Here is a 21,496-nt window from a genome sequence, read left to right on the forward strand (position 1 = left end):
TTCGAAAGCAGCCAGGAAGGGGCATTTAAGAGCCGCGTACACCAAACCGACCCACTGGCCAAGGCCATGCCCGCAGGAGTGTACCAGGCTCGGTGCCAGCCTCCTCATGGACCGAGAAGGGCAAACAGCACCCAGCCTTTGGTATCAGGGGTCCGTCTCTCTGTCTTGAACCCCTGAATTCCCAAGCTGGAGGTGACTTAAATGCAATTACCCACAGGACAGGATTATTCAGTAGGCCCACTAAGCACATTCCTCAACACTAGCAGGGCAAAGGTCTCAAAAAGACCAATATAAAACATTTTTAAAAAATATTAGGACTAAATAACTTTAATTTCCAATACTTGCTATTTGATTTGCTTTCATTTGACGACTTGGCATTTTGTTTTTAATTACAGATGGAGTTGCACTTGTTTCTGCCCTGCTCCCACACCCTCACCATTCCAAACAAACTATATAGGCCCTGCAGCAAAGGCATGCCCTCTTTTAAAGCAATGCCAGTCTTGTTAGGAACACAGACTCAAGCCCACAGATAGACTGTTTTGTGTTTTGCTATTCTGTTTATGCACAAAGGAATCCTTAACATGCTTGTCCTCAAGGAGCAAAGAAAAGTAGTAAAAAATGCAAATCATATCTGACAGTGAAGCTTTCCAGCAAAAACCTTCTGCTCTAGAATGCATAATGTACTCAAGCATAATAAGATCTACTACTACAGACTTTTAGCATAATTACCTGTAGGCAACAAAAACTGAGGAAACTGAATATCTTTGATTGGTGTCTCTTGGACCTAAGCTCCCAAAGAGAACCTGGTGAAGGACAACAGAGAAAGGAACAGACAGCGATGCTTTGTAGAACAGGAGGTGACTTTTTTAAAAAAGCAATTTCTATAGCAGTCTTCACAATTTCTGTCACAGTCTTGACACACTTACCTGCTGTTGAGGCCACATTTGCCTGTTTCTAACCTCTGTCTGCCTGAAAAACTCAAATTAGATGATCATATGGCCCACAGCCAGAAATACAGGAGGCAGCAAGCCAGAGGTCAATTTTTTTTGTTTCTAAATAAGACAAAATCCTGACTTAAAGTAATCAGAATAAATTTCACATCGTGAAGTTTTTTCCAGCTGAAAGTCTGAAAATATGGCATCTGGAAAGGGCCTTAGTCTATTGCTCCCAGGGCAGTACTATATCGTCATTAAACAGCCCACAGATAAGGGAGTTATTGCTCCCTGGTTATCAAGCTGTCAGGGAGTAAATGATGGAACTAAGTTAGACTTGAAACACTCCCGAATTAAAAACAAAAACAAACCTTGCATTGAGCTGTCAAAAAATGCATTTTACTGAGAAGTAGGATCCAGATGCTGTGGCCATTGTTAACTGATGCCAAAAGGCAAAGAGTCAGGACTTTTAAAGTCACTTTGAGGTCACCTCCCATCAGTAAGCAACAGTTTGAACTGATGCAAATATATACAGAATGGGACGCCTGGGTGGCTCAGTTGGTTAAGCATCTGCCTTTGGCACGGGTCATGGTCCTAGGGTCCTGGGATCAAGTCCCGCGTCGGGCTCCCTGCTCAGCGGGAAGCTTGCTTCTCCCTCTGCCTGCCGCTCCCCCTGCTTGCGCTCTCTCTCTCTGGCAAGTAAATAAATAAAATCTTAAAAAAAAAAAAGATATGCAGAATGAAATTATGAACAGGAGGAAGAAACGAAGGGCAATATATGCCAGAAATACAGAAGAGGCTGTGTCTTATTTATTTTCTCGTTTCCTACACACAATAGAGAAACCTTGTACATAGGAGGCAGGCACTCATTATTTGTTACCCGAATAAGTGAAGAAGAAAGCCAGCAAACAGCAGGAATGTAATATAGTTGGGAAAGGGAATTGTAGCTCAAGCCCTCTGCATGATCCTGAAATGTCATCCCAATCTGCTGTGATATAATGCACTACTCTATCAAAATAGCTCAAATCATCTGCTTCCAGATGCACAGCTTCCCATCATTTCTTGCCTTGAATGGTTAAGAATATATGGTAATGTAAGAGACTAGATCTTAATTTTTCCCACCACAAAAAAGAAATGATAATTATGTAACATGTAGAGGTGTTAGCTAACTCTATAGTGGTAATCATATTGCAATATATAAGTGTATCAAGTCAACAGATTGTACACCTTAAACTTACACAGTGTTATATGTCAATTATATCTCAATTTAAAAAATTATATATGGTAATGATTAAGAGAGTCCACTCTGGAATCAGGCTGTGTTCAAATTCTAGCCCTGACACTGAATACCTGTGAACCTAGAGCGAGTTAAAGCATAATAGCTCAGGGTTATGAAATTTAAATGTTTACACATATGAAGCTATTATAGGATAAGCATGTCAAAGATGCTCAATAGCTGTGAACCTTATTAGTATTAGGATGTTGTGATAAACATGAAATTGACCTGTACGGACAGACCCATTCTTTTGGATGAGCAATGCACTGATGCACTAAAGGCATTTGTCAACCTGTAGTAATGAAATAAGTTTTCACAAGAGATATTGATGGGTGACACAGATTTTATCTGTCCCACTTTCCAGACTGACATGAGTCCGGTCTTAGTAGGAGATGCAGAGTCTGAATCTGTGTTCTCGTCTCCACAAAAAGCAGGCACAGAGAGACTGTAATCTCCTTCAGAGATGGTGCCTGTCTCCTGTGTATCCTCCACAGGGTAAGTCCAGTTGGGTACTTAAAAGGGATGATAAATACTAATCTGATTAAAATAAATGTTTACCGGGTCACAGGGGTGACTCATTCAATTGAGCATCTGACTCTTGATTTCAGCTCAGGTCTTGATATCATGGGTCATGGGATTGAGCCCTGTGTCTGTTTTGGGCTCCATGCTCACTGAAGATTCTGCTTAAAGATTCTTTCCCTCTGCCCCTTCCCCTGCTCAAGTGCACACATGCTCTCTCTCTCAAATAAATAAAATCTTAAAATCAATCAATCTTTACCTGTATATACCAATGTCTACATGGGTTGAGTGTTTCAGAAATATGAAATGTTTCTGACCATATGAAATATTTCTGACAATATTTCTTTTAAAAATTATTTTATTTATTTATTTATTTGTCAGAGAGAGAGACAGAGAGCACAAGCAGGGGGAGCAGCAGAGGGAGAAGCAGACTCCCCACTGAGCAGGGAGCCTGATGCGGGACTTGATCCAGGCCCCTGGGATCATGACCTGAGCTGAAGGCAGATGCTTAACCGACTGAGCCACCCAGGCATCCCTCTGACAATATTTCTTGACAAACTGCCAAGACCCACAGTATTTTGTTTGTGGTAGAGTTAAACCACATTACTCTGAGAAGATGTATTTTAAAACTTTGTATGTCACTTGGGTACACAATTTAACATCAAGAAGTTTCTAAACTTCTAGCTATTATTGATGAAATAAATGAAACCAAGTTAGGAAGCTCAAGTCACACATCTATTTATTCTATAAATACTCTTAATGTCTAGTCTGTACTGAGAATTTTATATTATTGTTTTACTGAGATATAACATACACATGCACATAACATAGAATGCACAAATCTTTTTTTTTTTTTAAAGATTTTATTTATTTATTTGGGAGAGAGAGACAGAGATAATGAGAGAGAGCATGAGTGGAGAGGAGAGGGAAAAGCAGGCCTCCTGCTGAGCAGGGATTCCCAACACAGGCACGAGCCCAGGACACTGGGATCATGTCCTGAGCCGAAGGCAGAAGCTTTTTTTTTTAAAAAAAAGATTTATTTATTCATTTGAGAGAGAGAGAGCACAAGCAGGGGGAGAGGCAGGCAGAGGGAGAGGGAGAAACAGACTCCTTGCCAAGCCAGGAGCCCGATGTGGGGCTAGATCCCGGGACCTGGAGATCATGACCCAAGCCGAAGGCAGACGCCCAGCCATCTGAGCCACCCAGGCACCCCTAGAATGCACAAATCTTAAGTGCACAGTTTGGCTGACTCTTACATTAGTATATACCCATGTAACCACCATCCAAATTAAGATGTAGAAATTTCAAGCAGCCCAGAAGCCTCCCTTGTGCCTTCACCCAGGTACTAAGCCCCCTTCAGAAGATAACCATTATTTTGACTTGTATCACCAGATATAGTTTTGTTTGTTCTTGGATATCATAGAAACAGACTCATACAGTATGTATTCTTTTCATCTGAGTTCTTTTGCTCAACATTATGTCACAGAAATGCATCTCTCTGGTTGGGTGCAGGCATAGTTCATTCCTTTTCTTTGCTGCATAGGCTACTGTGTCATTCAGTACATATTGAATGAATATGCCACAATTTGTTTATCCAGCATTTTTTAAAAAAAATCTTGTTTCCTTCTCTGAGTCTAGAGATTTAAGACTTTCTGCAAGATCTCATGTTTTTTGCAACCTTGTGTGGTTCATCCTCAAATTACAATAGTTATAAATGGCTATTGTATCCATCAGGATCCAGTCAGGAAAGAGGTATCTGAGAGATAGCACCACATCTTCACTTGTCTAGCCTCAGGGTTATGTCACCTATCCTGATGCCACAGCCAGCATCACGGAGTGGAATTGAGACAAGTAGGCTTGGCCTGGTAACTACCAGCCATCATTTCAAGGTTTCACCAAAATAAGAAGATTGTCCTCTTTTTTTTTGCCCCCTGGGAATATGCCAGTCGCAACTCCTTTGGGTCCTGGTTGAAAACTTAGAAGTTCTGGGCCTTCTCCCAAGAATGCTGAAAGCTGTCACCCTACCTGAATTGTCTAGCACCTTAGGGCTTGCGGAGCTCCTGAACTTCTAGCTCCTAAAGCTCCTAAAGCTGCAGCAATTGGATACACACCAAAGGAAGGAAAGAGCCTGAGGTCAGTGGGACATATTCCAAGAGTTAGTACTTTACAGATGTTACAAGGACTTTTTTTTTTTGAGAGAGAGAGCGCACAAGCAGGGCAGAGGGAGAGGGAGAGAGAGAATCTTAAGCAGGCTCCATGTTCAGTGCGGAGCCCAACCCGGGGCTCGATCTGAAGCCCCTGAGATCATGACCTGAGCAAAATCAAGAGTTGGTCACTTAATCAACTGAGCCACCCAGGTGCCCGAAGGCCTTTCTTAATATAATGACTTTAAGTTTCTCAGAGATGGAAACATGAGAGCAATTTAAGACTACCATCGTTTTCCTCCTCAATGTTGTGTTAGAGACCTTGATGTGCAGAGATGGAGGATCAATGAGACTAAATAAACAACATCTCACCACAGCAGGAAAGGAAAAAAAAATAATAAACAAATGAAAAAAAAAAAAAGAAAGAAAAAACCTCCAAAATTACAAAAGGAAAGGCAAGATATGGGGACTCAGAAGGCAGGAGCGGTGAGAAGCTACAAGAACAGATCCTGATTTGTGCTGAAGAAGATTACAGTTTGCTTGGGGCTTGCTCGGGGACAACAAAAAGTAACCACGTTGAAAGGAAATCACTGAACATATACAAAGCAATGGAAGACATTGAAGTGGTGAGGTGACACCAACGTAAAGGAAAAGAGGCTGCATATGATGGAAAACATCAGGAGTCCTTGCTCACTGACCCCACGGCTGCTCCCTACCCACCAGATCACGAAGGCTGTCCGGCTGAAGCTATGCAGCTGGCATGGTGAACATGTCAACGTGTGAAGTGCCACGTAGCTACAGCACTGGCCACAAATGTGTCTGACTAAAAGAGTGAATATATGAGTGAAGTTTGGAAGCTATCCATCCCGTGAGTATTTTCTCACTTCTCAAGGCAGAGATCTTAACTTACGTAGAAACTGAGTTCCTAAGCTTCAGACTAAAGCCTTAGGACCCTAGCAGAGCCCAGACATCCCAAACTGGGGATCTTCTTTCTTCTAAACTACACAAAGCTGTAGGAAGGAGAATGCAAGGAGAAACGGCAAGCAGGGCCCAGGATGGGGAAGTGAACAGAACATCTCCTTCACTTACACTTAGGTGTAAATCCAACAAAATATGTAAGGGCATATATAAAGAAAACTACAAAATGCTGTTGAAAGAAATAAAAAAATGTAAAAAAAAAAAGAAGGGACATACTGTATTCATGGATTGGAAGACTCAACATAACAAAGATACTGGTTCTCTCCAAATTGATCTGTATGTATAGATGGATAGATCTAATGCAATTCCTATCAAAATTCTACCAAGGATTTTGGTAAACATAGAAAAGCTTATTCTAAAATTCACATAACAAAAAAAACAGGAACTAGGATATCTCAAAGAATTTTGAAAAAAAAAAAGTAGGAAGACTCACTCTACTTGATATTCTGGTTTCCGTATATGGCTATGGTAATCAGGACTGCAGTACCGGCTGAGGGACAAACACATAGATCCCAGAATAGAGAACAAAGTGATAGCCTACACAAGACCAACCAACTGGTCTCTGACAAAGATTAAAAAGCAATTCGATGGACGAAAGGAGAGTCTTTTCAAACAAATGGTGTTGGAGTAACTAGACGTCCATGGACAAAAACCCAAAAACCTTGACTTAACCCCTTTTATAAAAATTGACTCAAAATGGATCATAGATTTTTTTTTTTTTTAAAGATTTTATTCAATGGGGCGCCTGTGTGGCTCAGTCGTTGAGCGTCTGCCTTCGGCTCAGGTCATGATCCCAGGGTCCTGGGATCGAGCCCCGCATCGGGCTCCCTGCTCGGCGGGAAGCCTGCTTCTCTCTCTCCCACTCCCCCTGCTTGTGTTCCCTCTCTCACTGTGTCTCTCTCTGTCAAATAAATAAACAAAAAAAAATCTTTAAAGATTTTATTCATTTATTTGCAAGAGAGAATGAGAGACAGAGAGCACGAGAGGGAGGAGGGTCAGAGGGAGAAGCAGACTCCCCACTGAGCAGGGAGCCCGATGCGGGACTCGATCCCGGGACTCCAGGATCGTGACCTGAGCCGAAGGCAGTCGCTTAACTGACTGAGCCACCCAGGCGCCCTGGATCATAGATTTTAAAGTGAAGTGTAAAACTAGAATATTTAGAAGAAAACAGCAGAAAATCTTCAGGGCCTGGGCTTGTTGAACAGTTTGTGGATATGACACCAAAAACACTACTCATAAAAGAAAAAAAAATCAATCAACTGGATTTCATAAAACCTTTTTCTCTATGAAAGGTCCTCTTAAGAGGATAAAAGTACGAGCTACAGACTGGGAGGAAATGTTTGTAGAACACATATCTGATAAAGAGCTCATTTCTAGTATATATAAGGAACTCTCAAACTTAATGGTAAGAAACAAACAATCCAATTAGAATATGGCCAAAATGCATGAATAAACATTTCATTGAAGAGGATATATGGAAGGAAAACAAGCACATGAAAAGATGTTCAATGTCACTTGCATTAGACACATTAAGATCACACTGAGATGCTCTTGCAAACCTACCAGGACGGCTGAAATAAAAAGTAGTGGTCATACAAAATGCTGGCGAGGATGCAGAGAAAATGGGATGGCTCACACATTTGCTCATGGGAATGTAAAATTGTACGACCACTTGGGAAATAGTTTAGCAGTTTCTTTTTTTTTTTTTAAGATTATTTATTTACTTATTTGAGAGAGAGAACACAAGAAGGGAGTAGCAGAGGGAGAGGGAGAAGCAGGCTCTCTGCAGAGCAGGGAGCCCGATGCGTGGCTCAATCCCAGGACCATGGAACCATGAGCCGAAGGTAGACACTTAGCCGACTGAACCACCCAGGTGCCCCAGTTTGGCAGCTTCTTAACCCAACAATTACACCACTGGACATTTCTGCTGGAGAAACAAAAACTTATGTCTTCATGAAAACCATTACACGATTGCCCATAGCCGCTTTATTCATACTAGCGTGAAACTATGAACAGCTCAGACGTCCTTCAGCGTGTGAATGGTGAAAGAAACTGTGATAGGTCTATACTGTGAAATACTACTCAGCAGGAAAAACGAACAAACCACTGATAAACACACCCACCTGTATGGAGCTCGAGGAGCAGCAGCTTTGTGGCCCCGTGCTGTGAGGTGCCCAAGGAGCACAGCTCTCCAGCCTCTGCTTAGGTCCGCTTAGCTTCACTCTCTCCTGCATGGACGGGATGGAACTCAGGCCAGGCCTCTCATCCTCCTCGTCCCAGGAGTGGCTCAAGCATGACCGCATGACCCAGTTCAGGCCAAAGACAGTTGCTGAGCAAGAGTCACAGCTCGCCTTTCTCCTGGCACTGCTGACTGGTGTCTTGGCTTCACGTAGCACATGACCTGGGGCAGCTGGAAAGGAACCACACTGGTTATACTGTTTGAGCCTCTGAAAGAGTCCATGCCTGAAGCTAAAACTACCCCAGACTCATGTGATAACTTCTACCTTCTATTAAAAGAACAAACTATAAAGAGTCCCTGGAACAATTCAAATAACAGGAGACAACAAGATGCCTCTACTCTGAATGAGGGAGTTGCTGAACTCCCAAAGTCTAAAGGAAGGGGGAGTATATTAGGGAAAAATGATCCTGTGTTACCTAAGCCCCGTCTTCCACCTCAACAAAAATGGGAGATCCCTAAATAAGTCAGAAGCTGCCCCTTTTTCTAACCTTCTTTTGTGTCAGTCTCATTAAGGAGTAACTTTTTAGTTCCAGCAGTGGAGCCAGAATAAAAAAAATTCTTTTTCCCCTAAAGAGAAAGCTCACAAAATACAGGTAACACACAACAATGTGTAATGCTTCCTCCCTTCCCTAGAAGCCACTGGGGGAAAGAAGTAGCGGGGGCGGGTCCCCAGCCCAAGAGAGGTTATAGTTTCTCACATTCCAAACAGAGCTCACTGGAGAAGCGACATGAATATTTGTCTTAGCAGCTTCAAGGAAACTGGTCCTTCTTTACCAGCTCGGCATTTCTATTCGCAGACACCAAAGAAGTGGCAGGCTCCAGGGGCCCGGCTGTTGTTCCTGTCTGAGGGGCTGGCCATTGTGCCCTCATGTGACAGGTCACCTCATCTGGTCCAGGCTCTTAACAAGAAGAGTGAGACATTGAGGACATGGGGCCGGAATAAAGCACAAGGAACCCACCAATCACCTGGGCTGAAAGTCAATCCCCTTTATCCATGTGAAACTTAGTACTGGCTCCACATCCAAACTACTGTGTTATAACGAGCTACATTAGCCAACTTTATAATTAAGGCCCATAGACGTCAACTACTCCAGCAGAAAATTTCTGCCAAATTCTCATTACGAAGTGACACTTTCTGTGAGATATTTCAGGAACCTCGGCAGAAAGAAGAAAGTGCCCCAAGATATCCTAACTAAATGCCTTTCGAATAATTGTAAAGGAAGTGCTTTTTCAAAAATACAGACTACATGAATTCCTTTATAACCACAGAAATGCCATCGATTGAATGTTTGTGTCCCCCCAAAATTCGTATGTTGAAACCTAACCCTCAGTGTGACGGTATTAGGAGGTGAGGCCTTGGGGAGGTGATTAGGTCATGAGGGTGGAGCCCCTGTGAATGCGATTAGTGCCCTTATCAAAGGGACCTCACAGGGCTCCCTCACCCCTTCTCCCGCGTGAGGACACAACGAAAAGACAGCTGTTGATGAGCCAGGAAACGAACCCTTACTAGACATTGATCTGTTGGTGCCTTGATCTTGGACTCCCAGCCTCCAGAGCCGTGAGGAGTCAGTGTTGTGTTTCTGAAGCCCCTCAGTCTGTGGGGTTCTGTTACAGCAGCCCGAACAAACGGAGACAAGAGGCAGGATTGAAGATATGCCTCAGCATGTACTTGTTTATCAGTTCATTTATTTACTCAATGAAAAGGCTTTTTCTTTTTCTTAAAAGATTTTATTTATTTATTTGACAGAGAGAGACACAGCGAGAGAGGGAACAAAAGCAGGGGGAGTGGGAGAGGGAGAAGCAGGCTTCCTGCGGAGCAGGGAGCCCAATGAGGGGCTTGATCCCAGGACCCTGGGACCATGACCTGAGCCGAAGGCAGACGCTTAACGACTGAGCCACCCAGGCGCCCTGAAAAGGCTTTTTCTTAAGTTGTGAACATGGTAACTTAATTTTTTACTTTAATTTCTCTAATAATATACTGGTTTCGGTATTATTGCCACTGTCTTCTTTCAAGGTTGAATTCAATTTTTACCTTTCTTTCAAACCTGTTCCACTAATCAAATTAATATTGTATCTCTATTCTCTCAGCTCCAATAGCACTGCACAGTTTAGTACTTAATTACCTATTATCTTCCATTGCTTTCAATTTATTTCATGTGTGCCAGGCCTGTCCTCACAATTAGATTTTTAAAAACTGTGGTAAAAAACACATAATATAAGGGACACCTGGGTGGCTCAGTCGTTAAGTGTCTGCCTTCAGCTCAGGTCATGATCCCAGGGTCCTGGAATCGAGTCCCCCATGGGGCTCCCTGCTCAGCAGGAAGTCTGCTTCTCCCTCTCCCACTCCCCCTGCTTGTGCTATCTCCCTCTCTCTCTCTCTGTCAAATAAATAAATAAAATCTTTAAAAAGAACACATAAAATGGGCCATTTTAACCATTTTGAAGTGTACAGTTCAGTGATATTAATTACATTCATAATGTTGTGCCGCAGATCTGAGAAGTTTTTCATCTTGCAAAACTGAAACTCTGTATTCTCCACGGTCTCCTCCAGGAGCCCCTGGCTACCACCATTCTCTTTGCTGTCTCTCTGAATTTGACAGCTCTAAGTCCCTAATATAAATGGAATCATGCAATATTTATCTTTTTGTGACTGGCTCATTCTCTTAGCATGAAGTCCTCTAGGTTCATCCATATTGTGACATGTTAGGATCTCCTTCCATCTTAAGGCTGAACAGCATTGTACTGTTTGTGTACAGCTAATGGGTGCAGCCAAGTCTGGCCTTACAGTGTGTGTGATTTCCCAGTGAACACACATAGTGGAGCTCCTCAAAGACCTTCTGATACCTGACTGGGGAGGTGGAAAGGTCTCATTGGCACAACTCATGGACTGAGCTAGGAGTGGAAAACTCAAATGAAATATGATAACCTTCACTGTGGAAAATCAAAAGTAAAAACAAACTAGCAACTCTTAATTACTATTTGGTATAATAAGAAATACATATTTGATCTTTGTCCCCAGTTCCTGGCACAGAGCTCCTAAAGCCCTTAGGATTTCCTAGGAGATAAGAGATATAAGAGTGCTTTTGTTTATAATAAACCTCTTTCAACCATACCTGAGCTTATTTTTAAAAATTTTTAAAAAGATTTTATTTATTTGAGAGACAGCGAGCACAAGTGGTGGGCAGAGGGAGTAGGAGAAGCAGGCTCCCCACTGAGAAGGGAGCCAAACACAGGGCTCGATTCCAGGACCCTGAGATCATGACCTGAGCCGAAGGCAGACACTTAAGCAACTGAGCCACCCAGGCAGCCTGACCATGCCTGAGTTTATGCTAATGTGGTGGCCCTTGGAGGCCAAGGATGGCTTCGGGAAGCAGTTGGTTGCCAGGGGAAACACCGCATGATTAGATGTTGGAACTTAGAGCTCCCGACCTCTGGGGCAGGGAGAGGGGCTGGGGATTGAATTTGATCACCAATGGCCAATGATTTAATCAATCATACCTGTGTGATGGGATCCCTATAAAAATCTCTAAGCAGCAGGTTCTGGAAGCTTCCCAATCCATGAACACGGTGAGGTGCGGCGAGGGAGAAGGTATGGATGTTCCATAATAGCTCCAAATACCTTTAGGCTATTCCTGAGTTGTATGCATCTCTTCCATTTGACTGGTCCTGAATTGTATCCTTCATAATAAGCTAGTAAACATAAGTAAAGTGTTTTCCTGGGCGCCTGGGTGGCTCAGTTGGTTAAGCGACTGCCTTCAGCTCAGGTCATGATCCTGGAGTCCCGGGATCGAGTCCCGCATCGGGCTCCCTGCTCAGCGGGGAGTCTGCTTCTCCCCCTGACCCTCCCCCCTCTCATGGTCTCTCTCTCTCTCAAATAAATAAATAAATAAAATCTAAAAAAAAAAAGTGTTTTCCTGAGTTCTGTGAGTCATTCTAGCCAAGTATTGAACCTGAGGAGGGGGTCATGGGGCCCCTGATCTGTAGCTTCTCCATCAGAAGTATGGGTGGCTGGGACTTGCAATTGGCATCTGCAGTGGGGGTAGTCCTGTGGAAGTGAATCCTTAAAACTGTGGGGTCTGCTGCTAACTCTGGGTAGTTAGTGTTAGAACTGAATTGAATGGAACTGTTGGACATCCAGGTGGTGACAGAGAGAATCCAAGAGTTGATGCTAGAACCGTAATGACAGGCAGGCATTTTCTCTGGCTCCAAAACGAGGCATATGTGGGAAAGGAGCCTAGGCAAGCAAGCATGCTCAGTGCATCTGGTGCATATTAGGAACTCAGCACCTGTAGAAGAAATGCTTATTTAAAATAAATATTACTGACATGCCTTGCAATATGGGGACATCTGGGGTATTCTAGTAAAAGTTATGGGACATTTACTAAAGATTCTGATTTGAAGTTCATTTATTTATTTATTTTTAGTAATCTCTATACCTAATGTGGAGCTCGAGCTCACAACCTCTAGATCAAGAGTCGCAATCTCCACCAACTGAGCCAGACAGGAGCTCCTGAAAATTCTGATTTGAAATCATTATTCTATGCTCTTCACTTTGAAGTTAGTCCCACATGCCAGGAAATGTCCAGCTTCCCAATCTCACTCTGTGTTTGTGAAGTATAAAACCTGTATTAAGAAAAATGCTGTTTTCTCAATTATTTGCAACCCTCTCCAAATCATACACAAAAATCCTCATGCAACCTGCGTGGAGAGAAGTGTGTTAGCCAGAGAGAGGGTGAAGAAGTAGGAGGAAGGTAAAGAAGACAGCTCAGAACAGGCTGTCTCTGCTTGATGGCTTTTCCACCTAGTGCAGTGAGTATCATCAAGGAAAGTTCTCCATCCTAGACCCACTCCGTCAGTGACTCCTGGACAGGATCTGGAATCTCTAGCAACACATTCCCCAGGGGATTCTAAAGCCACCAAAGTTTGAGAAGCATTGGTTTCTTGTATGGACTGAATTGTGTGTCTCCCCTACCCCCCAAATTCATATGTTGAAGCTCTAACCCCCAATGTGACTATCTAGAGAGCTTATAGAGATAGGGTCTTTAGGACACAATTAAGGTTAAATGAGATCATAAGGGTGGGGCACGTCTGCAAGCATGAAGAGAGCTCCCAGGAACAAAATTGGTTGACGCTTTGATCTTGGACTTCAAGCCTCCAAAGCCGTGAGAAATAAATTTCTGTTCTTCAAGCTGCCCAGTTTTTGGGGTACTTTGTTACAGCAGGCAGAGCTGGCTAAGGCCGCTTCAGGGGTCAAAAATGACCAGTCTATTGTCAGCTCCAAAGAAGGGACCCTTGCTCTAGACCTGGAATCTCTGGTGTGAAGAGCCAGGTGTGTGGTTATCCTGGGCTGGAGGCCTGGATCAGCGGTGGAGAGGGGGCACGAGGGCGCTCCTGAAATATTGGCAACGCTCTGTTTCTTGGTTAGGGTGTGATCACACAGAAGGGCGCACTTTGTGAATCCCTATTAGGCTGGATACTTAGGATTTGTGTACTTTTCTGTATGTATTTCTACTTAAAAAAAAAATGACAGTATTCAAATAAAAAGTTCAAAGGTTTACCTCTTAGAACTGTGAGGATTAAGAGATCACAGATGTAAGGCGCCTGACCATTTTTTAGCACGCAGGACACACTCATTAGTTATTTGCCAGCTTTTGTCAGCTCATTAGGTGAAAGGCCAAATGAATATGCAAATGACCAAACTGGGTGAGGACAGAAAGACTCAGCAGTCCACCACCGCCACCGAGAGGGCAGAAGAGGGCAAGGAGAAACGCACAGATGTGGGGTTTGCGTTTCGGCTTCTCCACCTCCTGAGCAGGTCCCTTAACCTCTCTGAGGCTCAGCTTCCTAACTGCCTGACAGGTGTGCCACCAAGATCAAACGTCGTCGTACGCAAAGGCCCTGTCCTCACGTTCTGCCTGTATGCACCGCAGAGCTCAGTGAGTGCTAAGCATGATGCCGATGACCGAGGAGCTGGGATGTGGCCACGTCCCCACGCTCCTGCAGTCTGAATCTCGGACAGGCAGGAGGATCAGTAGGCAGCTTTAAATACAGGTTCTCCAGTGGCCATTAACCCCTAAGCATCTGTAGATGAAAGCTTTTGATGTTGCTCTCGAAAGTTAAACTTTCCAAGAAACGCTGTTCACAATTTACCTTCAAGGAAATCATTTGCAGTTCCACATTAAGCTTATTGCTGGGAATGACTGAGCCAGACAGTGGTGCCAAATACAGCCTTCCTGAGTGACCTTAAAAAAATTAAGCTAATGGCGATTTATGTTTTATGGAAGCTCTTCCTGTCTACTAACTGCCAATAAGAGCCAATCCTGGTGTCCTGTGCCTACATCTCAGCGTGGACATTTCAGGAAACTCAGTAGGAAATGATATCAGTGCAGATTAAGATGCCTCTTAGCTGTACTGTGAAGTTTAGGAGATAAAGCCATACAACTAAGTGCTTGTGGAAACATGATTTATTTTTTTAAAGATTTTATCTATTTATCTGTGAGAGAGAGAGAGAGCACAAGCAGGAGAAAGGGCAGAGGCAGAGGGAGAAGCAGGCTTCCCGCTGAGCAAGGAGCCCGATGCGGGGCTCAATCCCAGGACCCTAGGATCATGACCTGAGCCGAAGGCAGATGCTTAACCGACTGAGCCACTCAGGCGTCCCTGGAAATAATGATTTTAAAATTATATTAACATGCATGGTAATGATCGCTAACCCCTACTCAGGCCCTGCTGATATGATGGCAGCCATAATCACATGTTACGTCAACAAGTCCCAGTATTTACTTACCCATCAGAGGTGAGGAGGGGCATCATCTCCTACAGTCCCTATTCTCTCTCCTGCCACGTTGGCCCTGCAAAGGCTAAAAGGCCACACGTTATAGTTTTCTAGGTATACAGGGTCCTTATAATACACTCATAGAATATATACATCAGAGATCAAGAATAAGCAGATGCATCTAAAGCCTAGAGCCAGACAAATGTGCTGCAGAGGAAGTGACATTTGAGCAAATACCTGCGTTCTGCCTCAGCAGACCTGCTCTTTTGAAAGCAGGAGAGCCTGTGGACAAGAAGAAATTTGTGCTTCCTACACAGAAAGGGGGAAAGAAAGGTGCTCAGAAGGAGTGGCTTTCTGCCACTGTGCACAAGGTAGGTTCAGAGTAATTGCTCCTGAATGTTCTGGGGGAAACACTTGTTTGGCTAACCTCAAGGCCCATGCTAACTTGCATGAATATTTCATATCCAGGCATAAGAGAACTTAATATTTAAAAAAGAGGGCAAATTAGGAGCTCAGTGTTTTGTTTTTCTTGATATGAGATGATAACATTAAGGTATTAGTAAATGGTTGCTAACATGATGGTGAACAAAAGGGAAGTAGTAGTGAAATTGTTAGGAAAACCAGGCTAAAGGGAAACTGAGTGATAATCAAAAGGCTAACTAACATCCACGATGGTGATAGCCTAATTGCAAATTGATAAGAAAGACCAAAAAAAAAAACCAAAAACAAACAAACCCAAAGAAAAGTTGACCATAATAAATAGGCAATGCATAGCATACATAATACAAATGGCTAATAAACACAAACTAAAATGATCAGTCCTACTGGCAATTCGGAAAATGTAAGTTAGAACATGTTTCCATCATTAGGCCGGTAAAATGTAAAAATTATTGACCCTTTCCAGTGTAAGGGAGTATGGAGAGGCAGGGACGGTGCTACAGCCTTTTGGGAAGGCGACTTGGCAGCATCTATCAAAGTCCAAAATCCAACCTCAGTCTTGTTTTTTTACCATACAGACGCTGAGATATATTTCTATGCGTGTGTGTGCTTCTCTATCTTCATGCCACAGCCGGGAAAAAAGACTGGAAGGATACATAGCAACGGTCGGCGGTTTCCTCTGGAGAGCTGCCGTTTGTCAGAGCCCTGTTTCTAGGTACCAGGCACATGGGCACAAAAACACAAACGCAAGGGTGTGCAGCATTCTTTACGACAGAAAACAGAATGTCTGCTACTGATTTCATCATTAGGAAGGATGAATCCAGAATGCACTATAAGTGAGTTCATATAATAAAAAACATGCAGCTGGGGGTGTGCCTGGCTGGCTCGGGCAGTAGAGCATGCGACTCTTGATCTCAGGGTCACGAGTTCGAGCCCCATGTTGGGGGTAGAGATTATTTAAAAAAAATAATAAAAAATTTAAAAACCAAACCACACCAACCAACCAAACTAAAAACCATGCAGCTGGGAAAAATTGCCTGGTGGAGATCTATGCTCAATAAAGAAAACTCTCTAGGGGTGCCTGGGTGGCTCGGTTGGTTGAGAGTCAGGCTTTTGATTTTTGCTGGACTCTTGATTTCAGCTGGGGTGGTGATCTCAGGGTCGTGGGATCGAGCCCTAGGGAGGGCTGTGCACTCAGCAGGGAATCTGCTTCTCCCCCTCCCCCTCCGTCCCTACCCCGCTCACATGTGCACATGCACTCTCACTCTCTAAGATGAATAAATAAATCTTAAAAATAAAAAAAAAGAAAAAGAAAACTCTCTAAGGAATTATGAAGTGAAAAAGCCACCGACCTAAAAATCACTGTGATAGGTCTCTGAATATGCTTATCTGTCTGCATGTCACTCTGTGGAAAAGAAGATGGGAAGGGTACACACAACGGTTAACAGTAGTTTCTTACGCAGAGCAGAGGGGGAGGTGGAAGGGCAGGAGGAGAGGTGAACGTGGCTCTTGTTTTCTTTCCTTCTGGAGACTCACCTGAAAGGTGGGCTGGACAAACGTGGATTCCTCACATCAGTGGGAAGCCCACTCTTAGGGACCTATTAGCCAATGCTGCTTTGAAAGCGTTTACCCTTTAATAAGATAAAATTAAATACTACTAGTATAGGGGCACCGGGGTGGCTCAGTCGGTTAAGGATCTGCCTTTGGCTCAGGTCATGATCTCGGGGGTCCTGGAGTCCAGCCTGGAGTCAGGCTCCTGGCTCAGCGGAGAGTCGGCTTCTCCCTCCCCTTCTGCCCTTCCCCCTCCCCTCCCCCTGCTCGTGAGTACAAGCTCTTGCTCTCTCTCTCAAATAAATAAATAAGTGAAATATTGCTAGTATAAATTAATGTATACAATTTAAATAAAATATTTAGAATCTATACTAATTTTTATTAAATTGAAGAAATAAAAAGATTTATAAAAGGAGAGAGGGAAACTCAAAGCTCAAATATCGGTCTTGTTGGCCATAACCACACACATCTGTATCTATTACAGAAAGAAACTCTAATCTAGGGGTGCCTGGGTGACTCAGTGGGTTAAGTGTCTGCCTTCGGCTCAGGTCGTGATCCCAGGGTCCTGGGATCGAGCCCCGCATCGGGCTCCCTGCTCGGTGGGGAGCCTGCTTCTCCCTCTGCCTGCCGCTTCTCCCTCTGCCTGCCGCTTCCCCTGCTTGTGCTCTCTCTCACTCATGGTCAAATAAATACATAAAATCTTAAAAAAAAAAAAAAAAGATTCTCTCCTTCTCCCTCTGCCCCCCCCTCCCCCCCAGCAGGCTCTTTCTCTGTCTCTGTCTCTAAAAAATGAATAAATAAAATAAAGTGTACAATTCATGGGACACCTGTCTGGCTCAGTCAGTAGAGGCTACAACTCCCTAGGTTGGATGTAGAGATTGCTTAGAAATAAAAGCTTTAAAAAAGTGTACAATTCAGTGGTTCAGAATTGTACAACCATCACAATTGATTTTAGAACATTTTCATCACTCCAAAAAGAAACCCCATACTGGTTAGCAGCCCCTTATTCCTCCTTCCCCCAGGCCCTGGTGACCGCTAAGCTACTCTCCATCTCTAATGGATTTTCCTCTTCTGGAGAGTTCATATGAATGCGATGATACAACGTGTGGTCTTTGTGACTGGCTTCTTTCACTGGGGATCGTGTTTTCAATGTCCCTCCCTGCGGTAGCATGTATCAGTTCTCCTGCCCTTTTTATGGCAGAATAACAATCCACTGTGTGGATATAATGCATTATGTTTGTCCACTCACCAGTTGATGGACACTGGAAGTGTTTCCACTTTTCAACTATTATGAATAATGCTGCTGTAGCATTTGTGTACAAGTATTTTTGCGTACATTTGTTTTCATTTCTCTTGGCTGTCTACTGAGCAGTGGGATTGCTGGGTGATGTGGTAAGTCTAGCTTTAACATTGTGAGGAACCGCCGGATTGTTTTCCAGATTGGCTGCAGCATCTTACGTTCCCACCAGCCATGGAAGAGGGTTCCAGTTACTCCACATCTTTGACAGTACTTGTTATTGTCCGTCTTTTTAACTTGTGGCCATCCTACTGGGTGTGAAGTGCGATCTCACTGTGGTTTTGATTTGCATTTTCCTAATACCTTCTAATGTGTATGTCCTTGATTTGTGTGTGTGTATATATGTATATTTAGCAATATCAAAATCAAATCCTTTGTCCATGCTTTAATAGGGTTGTCCTTTTTATTATTGGGTTATAAATATTCTTTATATACTCTGGATACAAGTCAGATACATGATTTGCAAATATTCTCTCCCAGTCTGTGGGTTGTATGTGTCCTTTTTGTAGCTGGAAGTTGCTTGGCACCACACTTTTCCTCACAAAATGGGTTTGGCAGTTAGCTGCAGTTTAGTACTTGAGAAATTATTTCCAGCTCTCACCCTAAAGTGCTGGTAGAGCTACAGGTAGTGTTCAATTACTGATGACAAAAAAAAAAAAAAAATCCAAAGGGAGCACCTGTATGGCTCACTTGGTTGAGCATCTGCCTTTGGCTCAGGTCATGATCTCGGGGTCCTGGGATTGAGCCCTGCATCATCTCATCAGGGTTCCTGCTCAGCGGGATGTCTTCTTCTCCCTCTCCCTCAGCCCCTCCCTTCCTGCTGCTTGTGCTTTCTCTCTCTTTCTAATAAATAAATAAATAAATAAATAAATAAATAAATAAATAAATAATCTTTTTCAAAAAAATCCGGAGTTCTCAGTTTTGAGAAAGAAATGGGGCATGTATGAATGTGTCCTGTCATAGTTGATAGGATACATTCTTTCTTTTGTTCTTACTCTTAAAGGAAATAAAGGTCTCATAAAGGCCAAGCTAACAAGGATAATTCTGGTAGGAATAGCCCCACTTGGGGAATGGGAGTAAACTCCTTTATGCCTAACCCACAAATACGGCTTTTCTATCGTAAGTCTCATCCGTAAGCACAGAACAAGTTAATGAGAATGGGCAGGTTTCCGAGTCACGTGAATGCCCTAATTGCTGTATGCATAGCAGTCCCCAATCAGGACAGGTTTTCAGTTTCAAATGACAAAAATCCACTTTGGCTGCTTTAGGGAAATAAAGAACTTATGGAAAAACATGGACATCTTTGGAGAGCTGGTGAAGCAGGTTGGCTACCAGGCTGTGCAGGAAAACCACAGTCACCACAGGTCCTGTGAGGACAGCAAGGCTGTCACTGACCAGTACAAGATCTGAAGCTAACCCCCAGACACAGTGCTGCTGGCATTAGCATCCCAGGAGGGGCGGTCTATTTTGCAATGGCTAGAGGCGGAAGACTCTCTACCATTCCCGACCTTTTGCATCTTAGAGATGTACTTCAAGTCCAAGGAAGGCAGATCTGACTGACCAGAGCCACGTCGTTTGCCATGGTTGATCCTTCTAGAACTTGCCCACACCCAGTCCTCCTTTCCTGCCAGGGACATTACACTTTACATTTTCCTGTCCCCTTGCAGTTAAGACAGGGCAATGGGCTGTGAGTCAGATGGGCTAGCCAAATGGGTGTGAGTCAAAGTGACAAGTCTTAACGTCTGGGCTGAAGCATTTTATTGCCCAGTGATCACCCTCCAGCAGTCTATTCCCCTAGGGTGTTGACATGAGGGCCGGGTATTTCCAGGGCTGCAGCTACAAGATGGTGAAGCTCTGTCAGTGTAGGTCTCAAGGTGAGTGTGTAGCACAGAGCCCTGGGACAACCAGTGTTAGATATATAACCTAAGGAAGGAATAAACTTGTGCTGTTGAGCCAACAGATTTTGGAGTTGTTCGTTCCTGTAAAACAGTCTAACCTAGAGCCATACTGACTATGTCAAAAAACATGTATATAGAGAACAAACTCAAAAGGCAGAAGGAAGGGAGGAGGAAAGTAGTTTAATATTTTTCTCCTCATCTCTGAAAGAAAGGACTCAATTTTCTTTGTTTGTTTATAACATTTACATTCTATTCAAACCATATTTTTCCTATTGTTTTATCTTGGTTCTATATTTAAGTTGATTCAATTTTCACTTCCAATTCTATTACCTTCACCTCTCTGGCGTCACATTCTTTAGTTGGACTCTTTCTTGTTTGGCTAGATTTCACCCTTGTGTAGCTTTTTCAGCAGTCTGTCTGTTTCTTTTGTATTTGAGTAGACATTTTGACTGTGTGTAAAAGTTTTAGGGCAATCTTTCCCTTAGAGTTTAGACATTGCCTTATAGTCACTGAATTTGGCACAGTGAAGTCAGGTGAGTCTTATTTTGAGGGCTTGAAGAAACTTTTTTTTTTTTAAATAGCTTTACTGAGATATAATTTACATGCCATAAAATTCACCTGTTAAAAGTGTATAACTTAATGAATTTCCGTATATTTACAGAGTTTTGCAACCACCACCATACTCTAATTTTGGAACATTTTTATCACCCCAAAGAGAAACCTCCTATCCACTCCCCAATGTCTCCTCCCTCCAGCCCTTGGCAACCACTGATCTATGAATTTGGCTGTTCTAGATATTTTGGTATATATGGAATCATGCAATGTTTGGTCTTTTGTGTCTGGCTTCTTTCACTCACCATGTTTTCCAGGCTCATTCATGTCATAGCATATATCAGTAATTCATCCCATTTTATGGTCAGGTAATATTCCACTGTATCACATTTTGTTTACACAGTCAACAATTGATGGATATTTGAGTTGTTTCCACTTTTATTTTTATTTTTTATTTATTTATTTATTATTTTTTTTAATTAAAGATTTTATTTATTTATTTGAGACAGAATGAGAGAGAGAGAGCTCATGAGAGGGGGGAGGGTCAGAGGGAGAAGCAGACTCCCTGCCGAGCAGGGAGCCCCATGCGGGACTCGATCCCAGGGCTCCAGGATCATGACCTGAGCCGAAGGCAGTCGCTTAACCAACTGAGCCACCCAGGCACCCTTTATTTTTTATTTTTTTAAGATTTATTTATTTGAGAGAGAGAGAGAGCACTTAAGCGAGGGGAGGGGCAGAGGGAGAGAATCTTCAAGCAGACTCCTTGCTGAGTGCAGATCTTGTTTCAGGGCTCCATCCCACACCCTATGAGATCATGACTTGGGCCAAAACCAAGAGCTGGATGCTTTACTGACTGAGCCACCCAGGCGCCCCAGATTGTTCCCACTTCTAGGCTATTAT

At 43.2% G+C, this 21,496-nt stretch overlaps 1 long non-coding RNA gene across 2 annotated transcripts in view; it reads left to right on the forward strand.

Moving 5' to 3' along the window:
• The window catches only part of LOC145720590 (uncharacterized), a 54,945-nt gene that overhangs the window by 1,528 nt on the left and 31,921 nt on the right, over window positions 1-21,496 (forward strand). Inside the window, exon 2 of one of the 2 annotated variants that reach the window (XR_014143670.1) lies at window positions 396-2,703. This is a non-coding gene — a long non-coding RNA (uncharacterized LOC145720590). The remainder of the gene's footprint in view (window positions 1-395; window positions 2,704-21,496) is intronic. The other variant, XR_014143671.1, reaches the window with a different exon arrangement.

Source organism: Leptonychotes weddellii, chromosome 3, assembly GCF_054177405.1.
Source record: "Leptonychotes weddellii isolate Sample4059 chromosome 3, ASM5417740v2, whole genome shotgun sequence".
Classification (NCBI taxonomy): domain Eukaryota; kingdom Metazoa; phylum Chordata; class Mammalia; order Carnivora; family Phocidae; genus Leptonychotes; species Leptonychotes weddellii.